Source organism: Balearica regulorum, chromosome 1 (assembly GCF_011004875.1).
Source record: "Balearica regulorum gibbericeps isolate bBalReg1 chromosome 1, bBalReg1.pri, whole genome shotgun sequence".
Lineage (NCBI taxonomy): Eukaryota > Metazoa > Chordata > Aves > Gruiformes > Gruidae > Balearica > Balearica regulorum.
This window is the reverse complement of record NC_046184.1, coordinates 63427829-63444054: the sequence shown is the minus strand read 5'-3', so window position 1 is coordinate 63444054 and position 16226 is coordinate 63427829. Positions and strand designations below refer to the sequence as shown.

Genomic DNA, 16226 nt, shown 5'->3' with positions numbered 1-16226 from the left:
TATCTATGTTTATCCCACAAGCTGTCACCAACGCGGCCGTGCTGTGAAGAAATGCAATCCCTGGGTGATAGAGCTGTGCTGGTAGAAACCTTTAGTGTAATTCCACCGCAGCAGCAAAACTTCAGGAAGGATGTACATAGATATTCATGTGTCTGTGTCACTCCAACACTTCATTGAACTAAAGCCTTAGCCCTTCAGCTTCTCTCAGCAGTTCTTTAAGCAGAAATATGGGTGCCAAGAACAATACTTGTACCTAAGAAAGGGCTAAAGATGGAGGGCTGTTGAACTGCGGTGAGTGAGGCAGTGAGTGGCAGAAAGAATCTCCTGATTGGTACAGTTTGATGCCTCTCTTCCCCCATGAGTCGATGCCTTTCTCTGTTCATGCGTCAGTGATTCTCTCTCCCACTAGGCTTAAATTCTGCATCTCAGCAGCCAAGAGGTACAGGTAATAAATCCCGAATGCAGACAAGGGGTGCGTAAGATCAGGAATCTCAGCCCGCGGGATGAACCGAGAAGCTGAAGACGGAGACGATGGCTGAAGTCTGCCAAGATTCAGAGGAGCGCAGCAGCGTGCCAGATTTGAGCGTATCGGCCTGGTAAGTGTCCAGTAAGAGGGGCCTAACTGGGTCTGCAGTGCTGGTTTTGTGGTGCAGTATCACCACTAAAGCGGTTTTACTACAGAACTCATCTCAAAAACAGATTAGTTTTCCAAGCTAATGCAAGGCAAGGCCTTGAAGACAAATAACAACGTATTTATATAGTGCATTTCTTTTTACCAGCAAGCATGAAAAAAAGCACATTGATTCTAGATTACAATGTCAGAGATACATGAAGAACATCTGTCACTATGACAGAATCATAAATCATTGCGCTGAAATCCTGACATGCCTTTTTTTATTGGCAAAGTAGTTCTTTAAAATGGGATATAATTAAGTTGCTTAGAGCCGCATATTATCTATTTTAAACATGGTATTTTTCTCATGCGAAAAATGTCAGATGAAACATACCAGTTTTGTTTTTAAAGGAAGCTGGTTTAAAAAAATGACCACTATATACCACAGCAATTCAGGGTGCTGCTAGGAATTGTCCCATGTGAAGAAATATAAGGAAAATAAACCTAGGAGTAAATGAAACAGTGCTGTAGGTGCACCAGCAAACCATCCTGATATGGAAGACAGATAAGTAGTAAGAGACCAGTATAGTTGCATCAGGAATTCTCCAGTGACCTGAATATCGAAAAGGAAATCCTACAAAGAGTGAAAGCAAGGGCATGTAAGTGAGATGAGTAATAAAGCAGTAGCATAAAGATCTAGGGATAAACTGAGGAAGACTAAGTCACAAAAAGAGTTACACCTTTCCTGGAACATAAGATGGAAGAAAAAGAGGTTCTATAAATACCAAGAAGTTAGAGGAAGAGAAGGGCAGGGGCACAAATAACAGATACCCAGAGTAGAGTGAAATGTTTTATTACTTATTTTTTGCTACGTTCTTCACATGCACATAAACATTAATGATAGGTACTTAACAACACTTGGTTTTAACAAGGGGAAGGACATATGCCAGAATAGTGAAAAACCACGTAAAATAGTGTTTGAATAAATCAGATGGCTGAAAGTCCCTAGAGCTTGCTAAAATTCACTTAATACATACTGTGCTCTCAACTTATCTCTGAGTTCATGGAAGAGTGGATATGTCACTGGGGCCTGCAGCAACTACGTAGCCTAAGATAGAAATACAGTCAGGATCACACTTCCAATTTTTGGTAATGATCAGAGATATGACATTACAATATACGTTTTGCAAATTATTTTAAATAAAACACCCAGTCAGTTTAAAGACTTGCTCTTCCTTAATGCTTGCCATCATGGCACACAGTCTAAAAAAGAAAAGAAAAGAAGAATTTAATAAGGTTTCTTAAACGTGGCATTCACAGCAGACTCAGATTTGGGCACTATTAAGAAGTTGTTAGCTGCGGCCCTGGTTTGCAGGGTTATAACCATTTCTGCTTTTAAAAATGGGAAATGAAGAACCTAGGGAATTAAGAGTGTACTCTGCTTAACTTCAATACCAAGAAAGATAGTGGGACAAATTATTGAGAAGTAAATGCATACATGCCATGAGAATAAAGTGATAAGAAACAGCCAACGTGGATTTCTCAAACTAATTAATTTCCTTCTTGAACAAGGCAACTGGTCCAATAGATAAGGAAAAGAAGTAGAAATGACCATATATTGACCCAAGATGTATCTTTACCTAAGTAAGGCTTTTGACACTGTCCTGTGTGCTCATAAATGTCCCATTTGAAATCACTCCTAATTCCATCCACTGTTAAATGTAAACCTAGCACAGGATTGTTGATAGCTGCACTAGGATGATATTGAAGAGGAGTCTTGCACAGCTCCTAATGGATAGGCTTCTGTTCAACGTTTCAGTAAAGACTTAGAGGACAGAATTAGTAATAATTATATACTTATCAGCTGGGTAGATGACACCATGTAACGATTTGCAAAATGTACTTAAGGACAGAATTAGAATTCGAAAGTATCTCTATATGTTCTGAAAGGTTCTGAAATCCAACATTAAAAATTTGAACAAAGACAATCGCAGAGGACGAAATCAAAAGCACAACCACAGAATGCCACTGCAGATAAAGATCTAGTGATTAATGAGGGCCATGAATGAGTCAACAGTGTGATGCTGTTGAGGAAAAGAGATAAATGTAATTCTAGATTCTCTTGAATTGTCTGCTCACAACAGTATGTGTAAGACGAGATAATTAGCATGCTCTTCTCGGCACTGGTGAGGCCTCAGCTAAAATACTGTATTTTACTCTGAAGCACCGTAATTTAAGAAAGATGTAGATAAGCTGGGAAAAAATCAATCCAGAGAAGATCAACAAGGACAAGAAGTGTGGAAAATCAGATCCATAAAGCAAGGTTGCAAGTTTTGCTTTTGTTTTAATCTAGAAAATGTAAGACCATATGGGGTTCAACAGTCTTCAAGTACGTAAGAGGTTATTATAAAGAGGGTAGTGATATGTTTTTTCGTGCCCACTAAAGATATGGGCAAAATGCGAAGGAAACTTTTTTCACTATACTATAACAGGTATTACAGCAACATGTTGTAACTAGAAGAAAAGATTATCACTGGAATATATTACCCAAGAAGGTTGTATAATCCCTGTCATTAATTTTTTTAGACACAAATCAGATGGACTGCCTTTTACAATTATCAAGACAATTGTGGTCTTTCTGATGAATGTTTTGTAGTGAGTGGCTGAGATCCCTGGAACCGTGACAGAGCGTAAAAGTTATTACAAGGTAATCCATAACAGGTTTTCACTAAGAAAGCATTTGAAAATTCCATGCGTGGTCCTGGGCATATTCATTAGCCATTATGGAAGATTGCACAAGTTGTTCTCTAGACCTTTTTTTTTTTTTAACTTGTTTTCTTTTGATTTTATGTTGTGGTTTGGTTGTTTTTTTGTTGTTTTTTTTTTTTTAATTTACCTCAGGAAGCTTGGGTACAGCTTTGATTAAAAATATTGAGGAATAACAAACTACATAACCCCTTGAGATCCCATCCAAGTCTACATTTCTATGATTCATGTGCAACCTACAGTATTTTTTCTGAGTTGTTGAAGAGCTTTGCAAGCACAAGTTAATCATTAAACTAGTTCTTTTCCCAGGGCAGTAATGACCTAATCATTTATGATAGTGCTCAAATGAGGAATTAAACAAGCATATCCAAAATAAACACCAATCAAATCATCTTTGCCAGTCGAAAAGGACAAAATCTTGTTTTCATGCCAGTAGGTCTGCAAAACAACAGCACAGATGCAGACCTCAGTAAATTTAACAAATCAGGACTTCTCAATCTGTGAGAAATTCTGAATTTTAGCAAGTGTTTTTATTCAAAATTTTAGGATTTTTTTCTAAATTGGAAAATGACGGGAATGGGAGATGGGAATTAGAAAAAAAATGTGTTTTGGAAAGGTTGGAGGGCTTGAACTACAACTGAACATTTCAACATTCAAAAATCAAAATGTTGCAGTCATAGTCTACCACATATGTATCTTAGGGGAGCACAAGGAATGTTAGAGGAGCTGCAGTCCTCCAGGGACCCTAGTATACACAGGACAATGCCAACCAGAATTATAGTGCAAATAAAGTAGCATTCTGCAATGAATTTTTTTGCGTTAGCTCAAAATAAATATTTTTAAAATTGTATTCCCAAAGGAAAACTGAACAAAACTAAGTTTTTCAGAAAAGGTGCTCTTTGTTAGAAATTCAAACCTGTGTAAAACTTCTGACAAACTCTAGTCACTACTTAATATTACAAAAAAACCTATCTCAAAAATGTTTTCTAGAGTTCATCAGAGTGCACCATGGTGTGGACCCAAATATGACCATAAACACTGGAAGTGTTTGCAGTCACCATTGTTATTTTAGTCTAGTAAAAGATGGTCATAAGCCTCAAAGATAAGATCAGGGTCTGGATCAAATATTACTTTCCAGAAATTCAGAAATATTTACATTTGGTGTTTATTGATTAGGCCATACTTCAGTGAATGTCTGCTGGTCCTTTTGTTCTTTTAAAAATCTATGTGACTTTTAGACACCAGAATAATGATTTCTTACTGCATGAGAACTTTCTATCTTATAAACAAACACTGGAGCTTGTGAATTTTGCCGTGCAAATGGATGAATATTGACCTAATGAATCTGGCTAGCTTCTGGTCTACCAGTAGACACCCTACCCTTGTTGAACAACAGTAAAAAGCTGCAGAAGTTCAAAAATCCCGGGACAAACCTACCAGGTGTTAAGGATAGCCTTAATCCCAAAGTGCAAAGGGATGATTAGACACAAGTGAATAAATCTCAGCTCCGCTGAGCTTGCTTAGGGCAGCCCAGGTGAGGTGGTTTTGTTGCTGGGACCCCTAAACCCGAAGGTGGACTGTTTGCTTTGTAGGCGAGGATGTTGCGTACAGCCCCACGGCACACGCCAACAGCCTAAAGTGTCTTAAGCAGCTTAAATAGCTTTAAGCAGCTTTGAAGACTTAGACACTTTAAGCTTATAAAGCAGCTTAAGCTGCTTAAACTGCTCTAGGACTTCAACAAGGGCCCCACGATGCTGCTCCTCGCCAGGCGGGTGTAAAGAAGCTGGCTGCACATTGTGGCTCCCTCGCCATCAGCGGGAAAGGAGCAGCTACGGGGTTGCCACAGATCCAGCCAGGAGCCTGTGCAAATGTAAACAACTGATATTGACATATTTTGGAAACGATGTTGTATCAAATAATGAAAATTATACTCTTTCCCCTTGATTAGCTCATGTTTCTTCCTCTTTCGTAGCTACTTCCCTTCCCCAGACACCTCCTTCTCTTTTTCTATTTTCTCCCATTTCGCTTAGGCTTTCTGTATCTATTTCCTCTCTAATTAACGCTTCCTAAAGAGATGCTCTTACTGCAGTGATATACTCTTACGAAGAAAACTTGTCTCAATTCAGCCTATTCAGTCCACAGAACCGTGCTGGGGGCAACTGTTCATTTGCATCACTATGGTTTAACCTAAATCTAGAAATTTTTCCTCAAAAGAAGGGTATGAGGTGACAGAAGCAATGTGGAAAAACCCAGCTGTGTAATCCCAGAAAGTACCGTGGCAGCCATTAGAGTCTCACCTATAAAAGCACGTAACCAGATGGGCCAGCATTGTTCAGAAGAAGGAATACAATGCACTGAATCTGCATTGCATTTCCTGGCATTTTGGAAGTTTGAGAAAAGGATGTAGGAGGAGGAAGTCTGGGGATAGTTGTCGAGGAAAATGGGTAAATGTGTCTTCCTACATTGGTAATCTCTTAGGGCTGAAAGGACTTTGTTTTCAGTTTTCGCTCAACCTCTCTGAAATTGGGGTGTGCTGCACAAACCACAAGTTTTTCTGCTCTTACCAAAGGATGTAACACCCCCTCCCCTGACATACAAGTCAGCAGCGTGCAACTGAGTGACAATTGCCACCGTTTAGTGACAAGTCACTTTGAACTGCCACGTTAATACCTAGCGCTGTGGTGATGCTGTACCAGAGGTGATGTCCTTGCTGCTGAGGACCTGCTCAGGCCTGCAACATCTGGCTCTTCTCATCTTGGAATTCCCTTTCCAATTCCTTTAGTAGGAACATTCTGGTCTTCTCTTTCATGTCTTTCACTCACTTCCTGGGTTCATATCCTAACGTCTCAAGTGTTCTCTCTCCACAGTTCTCAATTTAACGGGCCCCATATTTTTCACAGGCTTACGAAGTCCCATCACATGCAACTTTATATATCACACGCTCTAATCACAATTTGGCTGCGAAATGTAACTGTAAAACTTATCATACTCAGACAATGTGTCCTAAAGACTGACGGGGTCTAAGCAGGAAGAGGGGTCATGGTCAGCCTTACTCACTGCTCTATTTTTTGCTGATTATCTATGTTATGCATTCCTAAATGGTGTTGCATATCACCATAGTGTGTATTGCGTGCACAGCATGTCCAATGTGGCATATTTATACAAGTGTCACTTAACGCTTTCCTTGAGGCTTGATTTATGCCAAATGCTATTTTTTTTCAGCAACCTGAAAGTATGTTTGTCTCCATTTTTATCGAAGAAAATGATTTCTAGCATAATGTATTCTTTTCAAGTAATCAATGCATTTTAATCCCTTTTCCTATTTATCCAGCTATCAATCATTACTTCCTTCAAAATGTGTTCTAAAACTACTCCACCTATGATGCCAGTAGGATTCACTAGCTTGCTAGTAATTATATTATTTCTGCTTCTTAAATATAGATTTGATATGCTCCCATCAGGTGATTCAACTGGCAGTTAATAGATTCATTCTTGGTGGAGTGTTGGAACCATTGGAGTATGGTTTCCTTGGGTTCATGCCCTGTGTCTACAACATCCTTCTGGTAGCCCCAGCTCCTTCTCAAGCTCCAACCAGTTTGGCAGGAGAAACAGTAGGTTTTCTGGGCTGCCCATGGGCTTCCTGGCCGGTGGGACAGTGTTAGCTGCTTGGCACCCATGCAGTTCTTGGGCTGCAGAAGAACATGAGTTGCACCCACCATTCCCTCAGCTCTGACAGTCATTTGGGTCTCGCTTTCCTCTAGGCAGCTGCTCATTTGCATGAATGATTAGTGATGGGAATTAATGAGGTTAATTAAGGCTAATTATGAGCATGGAAAAGTCATCTTTTTGGAATTCTGAAAGGCTATATGTAGTCACTTATTCATAACACGTGCATTTTCTTTCAAATGTTTTTCTTTACATCTGAGAAGAAAAAGGTCTCGTTTGTGTTACGAGGGAGTTCGGGTAGTTTTAGATCTGAAGGAGTTTTTTAACATTTTTAAACCAGAAAACATGGAACACCATGCATCAGGTCGCATATGCAGGCCGCAATTTGGCAGACATGTATGCGTATGCCTACTTTTCAGTTGGAACTCAATTTCCTTTGGCTTCCAGGAAACTTTAGTGTATGTTAAAATTAACTCTGCCGACTTGAGGCGATAGCGGCGCTGCATGCTTGCGTGTCTTGACAAACAACTGCGCACGTGCCAATGGAAAAATAAATTTTTCAGAGCTGCGGTTGGACTGAATCGCCAACTGCTGGCCAGCTGCCGGGGTCCTGTTGCTGGGCAGACCACCAGGTGCTGGCCCGTTGTTGAGGGATACTGCTCCGATTACCAGCCTCTCGCACAGCAAAAATGTACAGGACGGCAGACTCACCCTTCCTTCCTTCCCTAAACTCAAGACAACTGTCTCCTTGATGAGTCTGTGGGACCTCGCTATGGGATAGTATATGGCTTCATAAGGCAAATTCTCACCTTTTTCTCATCCTTCCACCTTCTCCAGCATCTTCTCCTAAACCTTGACGTTCCCACCACTGTTCAATTTTTTTTAAATAATCGCTTATCTGAAATAAACTGATAGTTTATTTCAAAAACTTCAAAAAATAACTTTTCTTTACATTTGTTCATAGGTTTTTTTTTTTCTTTTCTTTTTTTTCAGCTTTGGTGGCTAGCTTCTTTAGCTAACGGATGATACAGTGAATTGCCTGAATTTATTACATGTCTGTGAATACTATTTCCCTAGATTGCAACACCAGCCCAATTCTTTGGCTCTGCTGGAAACTATCCTAAAAGGTGGGTAGAGTTTAAGATTTTAGGAAGAAAGCCAGTGTTTGCACTCTACCAATATTAATTTCATACATCTCTCTTGCATTTTTGGTTCTGTAATTGGGCTGTGCTTCCATCTCCACCCATATCCTGCCTTGACACACATCCGTGTGCGGATGACGGGGGCAACGATGGGTGAGCCAGCCAGCCTGCAGGCTGAGTCACCCCAGGAAGGTAGACTGTCATCTGGCAATTAGGATGGAGAAGGAGGAAGTGTGCCAGCAAAACAGGTGATCTGAGCAATGCATTGCACCCCACATGCCAAAATGGATATTGCACAATGCTGTGCTATGACAGAGAAATGCAGAGAAGAGCACAAGCATGCATTTCCAAAATGGCCTTCAAAATAGGAATTAAAGAAATACCCAAACTCAGCCTATTTCTTTACCACTTCAACACCAAAGGTGAATATAACAATCAAGAAATGGATAGAGCAGTGGTGTAGTGTAACCCTCACAGCATTTTTGGTTGCTTTTATTTGTGTGTCTTTTCCTGTGCATGGAGGCTTAAAAGCAGGATCACAAACACAATTTATGAGTATGCAACAATTATGCTATTTGTTGGATTGTACACGCAATAAATGGCTGGGACTAACATGCTATTAGCACTAATGTCCTCACCACATCTGATGCAGGTACCCACGAGGTTTCTTCACTGGGTTTCTGCTGGTCAGGCAGATGGTAATCACACGGGGAAGGTCTAGTCTCCATTGCTTCTTGCAATAGGCTGATTGTCAGTTTTGCTGGGTTGCTGTCTTCTATTTTGACTTTTTTTTCTCAGGGTTTTAGAGCTTTTTGAGTTAATGTTTTTTCCTTCAGTGACTGCTAGTGACTCAACAATTTTACTTTTGTCCTCGTTTCTGCTTGGGGTTTTTTTTATGTATATCTTGCTTGGCTTAAGTTTATGTGCTGTCACTCATAGCTTAGCAACCTTTTTTTTTTTAGTAAAGCAGAGCTGGGGTCACATGGCCGACCTAGGCCTTGTGTTAAAATAGTAAGAGTGTGTGAAAGATCTATCAAAATGGTGAGAGAGAGACTGATCTGTGCTTGTTGTCTGACATATTTCTAAACACCTTACTGGGTTAAAAATGTGGACTTTGCCAGACAGCAAAAAAGACTCGGAGGAATAGATATTAACACTACCTGGGGTCAGATGTGCTATATAACTGGTGGTATCAGTGATGGTGTTTGTAACGCCAAGCAGAAAAGTCTGGGAAGGATGGACTTCAAAGGGAAAGCGATGTAGAAATCAGTGATATGAAGCTGAAAACAAAACAGTGCTGCATGATATTCTGATTGACCATACACAGATGTATAAGGAAAAAAAATTGCCTGTGAGGATAATTAATCACTGGCACAGGTTGCCCAGAGAGGTTTGGCAGTCTCCATCCTCAGAGGTTTTCCAGATATGACTGGACAAAACCCTGAGCAGCCTGGTCCGAGCTCAGCATCGACCCTGCTTTGAGTGGGGTGGATGGACTAGGGACCTTCTGAGTCCCCTTCCAGCTTGGATGGTTTGGTGACTCTGTGATTTAAGTCGCTGTTGAGGCCAAGGGTAGGTGAGGTGGAGAAATGGTGTTACAGAGGGAGAATGCTCGGTGTGCCATGTCCCAGTGTGGCTGAGACTCTGTAAAACTTCGCTGCTGCCATCTGTGTAAGGTGATCCCACCTCTCTCCAGGTCCTGTCCTGGTGTTCCTAGTCTCTCTCTCGAGCTAGCGCTGGCCCTTGTCCAACATCTCTGTGAGCTGTTTCAGCTCACCGACCTGGCAGAAGCTGATTAGTTTTTTTAAACTGGTTGGATTTCTGCTGATTTAGTTGGCTGAACTATTTCACTAAGAGACAGATGAGCACTGCAGCACGAGGAGGAGGTGGGAATGTGTGGTTAAGATTGGAAGGAGTTAAGGTTGGGCAGGGCCCTCTCAGTGGGAGTGAGCCATTAAATTTGCCTTGCTGCATCATGAAACAATGTGATATATCTGCAGCAGCTTCAATACAGGCATAATGACAAATTGGGTAAGCCCAAAAAGGATTCATCATAAAGAAAATAAAAACTCAGAAATAAGAATTCTTTAATGCTGACTGATGAAAAGTGTGGAATTACAAAAAGGAACATGAAAGCAGACAAATCAATGAAAAATAATGTTCAAGGAAAGATGAACATAGATATATTAAAGACCTAACACTTGAAACTGAAGCTTCTGCTATGGTGGGAAACCACAAATCTTGTTTACCGAGTTACAAAAATCCTGTGTGGCTAGTTTAAACAGGAAACAGAAGCAAAGATAGGGAAATGCGTACAACAGAGATAAAATAGATGGGCTAAGCATTTTAAAGAAGTCAGCAGCAAAAACTCAGCCCTACCTTGACAGGAGATTCTGTGACACAAGATGCTGTGACTTCAAACAACAGGAGATTGCCACTGACTCAGTAGTGGTATCAGAAAAGCAAGTTGTAGTCCAGTAGGTAGCAGCAACAATGCAATGAAAGATGTTTTGATTGTAGCAAAAATGCTAAGAGCCCACGATGTCACTGCAGAAGTAAAATTTAAAAAGTTGTTGAATAAAATCTGAAGAAACCCCCAAACTTTTAATGCGGGGGAACATGTAGTTGTTAAAATATTTAAAAATGAGACTAGGAAAGCACCTCTCTGCCCTACGCTATAGGGGAGGTCATTTGCAGGGGAATGCTGCACAAGATGACACAGATGATGGATGCAGAATTGGAGAACAGCCTCTGGACTCAGGCCCAGAAAACTGGATATTCATACCAAAGAGCATCCTGAAAGAATACATGCAATGACTGCCTTTGCTCATCACCAGTTTCATTGATTTTTTTTTTTTTTAAGGTTACTTGACAACGGCCTGGGGAACGCTTGTGGAACTACAGCACTCAGCTCATCCTCCATCATCACGGCCTTGCAGAGAAGGATGGATGGCCGCATCTGGGAGCACTTCTTAGTAGCAGACAGGTTTCCCTTGAAGACTGGTGTAAAACAAGGGTATGCTTGCTTTCTGTTGCTGTTTTGCATTATCGTACATAGCTACTGTGTAGGCAGCACAAGTAGCAGCATACCATGGGGTGGATTACACATATCTTGGAAGCGTAAATTGTGCTAGTAGCATTGTGTTACTGAGCTGTAGACCTGAAAAAAGCTGTGAAGATACATAACCTAGCAAAAAAAGTAAGCCAAACAGGATTCAGAATCAGCTATCAAAGCAAGCATCCCTGAAAGCTTAATACTAAGCATCAAAGTCATGTTAGAAAACATAAATTCTGGGAAAGCAGAACAGGTTGCCTATCCTGTTCATATGCCACTCCTGAGTAATTAGGAGGGAACTGACAGAAAGGATAGGAGAGTCTTCCACCATTGACACTACTTTCAACATATGGAAATCCAAGATATTCAGTCCCAGAATGAAAACAAGATTTTTAAAATTATTATTTGCATGTAATTGCAATGCTAAAATAGACCCTGGAAAGTAGAGACATCAAAGGCACTAGAAAACTAGATGCCTTGAAAGAAAGTCTGAACATTGGACTCTATCCTCAGCATAGAGTTGAACAGCCCACCAGTTCATCTTTCACCAGTCAGCAAGGAGCACAGGATGCACTTGGTGTGGGTTCTCTGAATGGCAATCCCCCAAGAATCACCCACAAAAAGTGGAGACCAGCACATCTGAAGAAGAGGACGCTCATTAGAGATCTTAAGAAGACCCACCTCACAGAATGACAGTGATCAATCTCAACCGTGTCCACTAGAAACGCCAATGAGTGACAGAGAGGAACGGAAGACACTAAATTCCACTGCATGTGGAATAGCCTTGCTATAGGAAGAAGACAGTAAGACTAACGTAAGGGCTAATAGAGAATCCAATATATTCCCCAGAATTGCTTTGGTTTCTCTGTGAAGCAAAGCTTGCATTAGCTAGCTTGTTTTATTAGCTGCCGCTGGAGGTAATAGTCGTGAACCTTACTGAAGGGGAGGAAAATAAAGCTCTTGCTCCAGAGATGCAGAGAGTAGCTGATGTCCAGACTAAAGCACTCTGCCAAATGCTTCAAGGAGCCAGGAGCCTGCTGCCAAGGCAGCGCCGTGTGACTGCTGCAGTCACGACAGACTGGGGACAAAGTCCATGCCAAGAAGAGCTGGCAGGTGTGGGACTCGGGTAGTCATGCCACAGTGCAAATTACATGATCCCTGATTAAAAGGGTTTGGCCTTTCATGTATCTTCAAAGGTATCTGGAGCCTACTGGCATCATAAGCAATGATGGTTTATTTTTTATTACCTAGTCTGAATGAGAGATCTTTAATCAAACTGTGTTGCATTAGAGACAGTTCCGCTGTTTAACCATAAATATTTGGGTGTGCAATCTGGTGTTGATCTGCAAGGTTACTAATATCTATAAAATAAGTAGTCCTTTTTTGAGTGATAAACCAAGTTGTCTCAGCTTTGGGTTGTTAAGTTTGAACTTAGATCTGAGCGTGCTTTTTTTGCTGTTGATACAAGAGGGCACGCAGACTCCTGTTACATTGAATACGTTCAGGATGTATCGTCTCTGCTACAATTCCCAGCCATTTTCTTAGCCAAATTTTAACACAAGCCCACTATTTCTATCCTTTTTTTAAAAAAGTAAAACTCTGCAGTCTGTTCTCAGCTTTCTTCTACTTTTCTCATAAAATCAGACCCACACATAGCCCAGATTTCTCAATGGTATCTGGTGAAATTTTTCCACCTTCTTGTGCTATATATATTCCTATGTCCTGAGCAGCAGCGTGTGTCTGTGTTTTGAGCACAGACTGCTGTTATTTTAGATATCTGCCTCCATAAAGGAGCATCAGTGTTTCTTACATGCATTCATAATGAGAATTTATTCACTATTTTCACAGAGGCTTAACCTCATTTCCAAAATGAGGTTGTTCTTGTTCTCCAAGTTAAACAACTAAATATATATATTTTTTTTTAATTTGGGAGTCTGCCCACCAAAGCCCATATGTATTTATATGTATATAGCAGTTGAAGTAAAGAGCCTTTTTCAGGAGAGGCTCTTAAATGTGTGCCTTCTTTTTAAGCACCTACTGAAGATAAGTTTGGTGTGCGTTTACACACTTTTCTGAATGGGGGTGCATTGGAGAACTGGCTTGTTGTCTGGAATCAGAACCTTGACTGACATGTCACTGCCTGGATCACTTGCTGCTTGCAAGGCTGACAGCAGCGAGGGGATATAAACTGTAGCTCACACTTGCGTCACCAGTAACGTAAGCACACATTGCACACATTGCATGTAATCACACAACAGTTCCTCAGGTGAGATCATGCTGTAAAGTATCCTGCCTTTATGCAGTGGAAGCATCAAGATGAAGGCTGTGGGTCCCAGAACACAGCTGTGACGAAGCAATATCTACGTTATGACATTCAATTTTGTTATATAATTAGAGCATTCAATTATAGACTGGAAGACATACTTACGCCGTAGTAGAATATTCTCTGCTGTAAATGAGGTTGGGTTAATTCCCTAACAGGCCGGGCAGTGATAAGAGGTGGAGATAAGCTCCCGGCACTGACTGGGGACAAAATTAAACAAGTGGCATGCTTGCCTGCCCTGCCTGCCCTGCCAGCTCCCATGCCTTGGTCCTATGGCCACGACAGCCGGCTCCGCACTGAGAGCTCCCGTGGCAGAGAACAACAGGGCGACGTACGCTTTTTGTGATTATCTGCTAATAAATGATTCCTCCTTCAGATTCCCGCTGCAGCTCTGCTCTCATGCGGGCTATCGGTTGGGTGGAGCAGCTGCAAGCCTTAGGAACAGCTAAGCCCCTTCAAAAATTTCAGTCATTTTCTTGGATTGATATTGGATTAATTTCGTCTCTGTGAAAACAATGACTTTTGATACAAGACCTTGTCTCTCTAGGCTGATCTGGCAGGTTCAGCCATAGCTCACATAAGCTGGAACATTAAGGCTTGTTTCTAAGAGAGAATGTGAGCCAAGGCACAAACATGGGCCCCTATTTTCCTTTGAAAAATATGATTAGCTTTTCATTTTCCTCTTAGGCAGCGTTAGGCTACTCCCCTGAGTGAGCAAAGGGTCCTTTATATTTTGTAGATATTTGGGGAAATTACCTTGGCATTATTGTTCCATAAGTCACTTTCAAAATGTTCTAGATACCATGCAGAGATGGAAAGACAGTCTGTGACCAGAGCGCACAGCCTAGAAACAACCGAGATTAAATACGAGGGCAGCAGGCACAATGTACAAAACAGATAAATCAGGATGACTGCATAGTTGCATTCTTGTTTTTCCACTGTACTAACTCACGGAGAGCACAAAATAAGCCTGTGTAGCAAAGACATATGAAAAAAGACATACTGGAAGAAAAATTTATGTTGCATTAGCATATTCTCTGCTGTCAATGAGTTTGGGCTAATTACTTATCAAGCCACACAGGGATAAGAGGGGGAGATAAGCTCGTAATATCACATTAGGAAAAATTAATTAAACAGAATAAACATAATTTATTTGATTCTGCTATTTCCTATTTCAATTGCTTGACATAGCAATCTTGGTAATGCTCTTTAACAAAATTTTTATTTATTTTCTTAAACAGAAGAAAGAGAAAAAATCAAAACAAGCTGGAAAGAGATGAACTCCATGACGATACCTCATTTTCCTCAGAAGAATGAGCACTGCAGAATTAGCACAGACTTCTGCTACATGAGCTAATGGAGTGCCACCACCAGTCATGGGTTGTCATCTTCTGAGTAAAGCACTCCCAGAAGAGAGTTGCTGATGGGCACTGGTGAAAAACATGAACCAAGGATTTTCTTCTCGGCTGGGGTGACAAGTAATCGGGTAGGTGTATACTCCAGATGTAAGCTCACCTGCCGCGTCTCCTCTAGCCTCTCATCATCCTTGTCCTTTGCCTTCCCTGCTCCATCCCAGACCCGGTCTCCTCATACAGCAAGTCACAGTGGATCTCAGCTCCTGATCTCCCGATCTGGTTAGCTCTCTGCTCACTCCCAGCATGACATTCTTTGCTCCCAGTCTACTTGGCTGGACTGCTCTAACTCCCCAATCCCTCCTCCTGACCCCATTCCTCATCTAGCACAGCTCTGGGATCCAGTATACCTGTCTGAAATTTTCTCGATGGTGCATTTGAACAACTCCATCCTCTGTGCTCTTGATTTGAGCCACCGGGCTGCTGGGACCAGAGGAAGGCAGGGCCCCCTCTTTCCATTTGGGTGCCTAGACCTCTTACAGCTCACGGTAGCAGATACCTATCCATAGCACATGGGACCTTTAGGAACGTTTGCTGTTAAAACTTAAGTCATCTTTATTAAATGTACACCGTGACTTTTCATACACTTATTTCACAAGGATAAAAACAGCACGCCCCTGACACAAATCTTCTGTCAGATTTTAAGTCCTTGCACCAAACTTGCGAGATGTAGGCTTTGTCACAGAAGACACCAGAATTTTTAAGCACAGCACATTTTCCCCTACAGCCTGTCAGACATGTCAGACATGTCTGAATTGTTTTACACTAGTTCCCCTTGAGAATGTATGTCAAGTAAGAAGTCTTGAATTATACAATTTTGTATTGTTTAGATAGGACAACGGGGTTGATACATTTAATCTCATAAAAAGCATTCTAATATCTTTAATGACCACTATACAGACTTTCATTCCTTTGAGAAGATAAGAAATGTCCTTGCAAACAAGAAAAATTAGATCCTGCTGTGCCAAGGCCTACGCTCTAAATAGTTCAAGGTGACCAGTGTACAGCTCAGCCTGTTATATAAAATAATTTGCAAAGGTCAGTAAAAATTAAAGACAAAATGTCAGTCTTTTCAAGAAAAAAGACCCAGTGATAAGCCCCAAGGACTATGCCGAAATCATGTCCAGTAAAGAAGAAAAGTATGAGACTAGATTTAGTGGGACAAAATTGATATACTGTAGAGTAAGACTCACTGATGAGCAAAATCATGAGTGGATGGGCTATTCTGCTTGTCTGGTGCCCCTAACCT

General features: G+C 41.1%; 1 long non-coding RNA gene across 1 annotated transcript; it reads left to right on the top strand.

Annotated features, from left to right (window-relative positions):
- The first annotated feature begins 3198 nt into the window (after window positions 1-3198).
- Window positions 3199-15288, top strand: LOC142600064 (uncharacterized). Its single transcript, XR_012833525.1, has 4 exons — window positions 3199-3320; window positions 8039-8172; window positions 11051-11173; window positions 14807-15288. It is a non-coding gene; the product is annotated as an uncharacterized LOC142600064 (long non-coding RNA).
- Window positions 15289-16226: the final 938 nt, after the last annotated feature.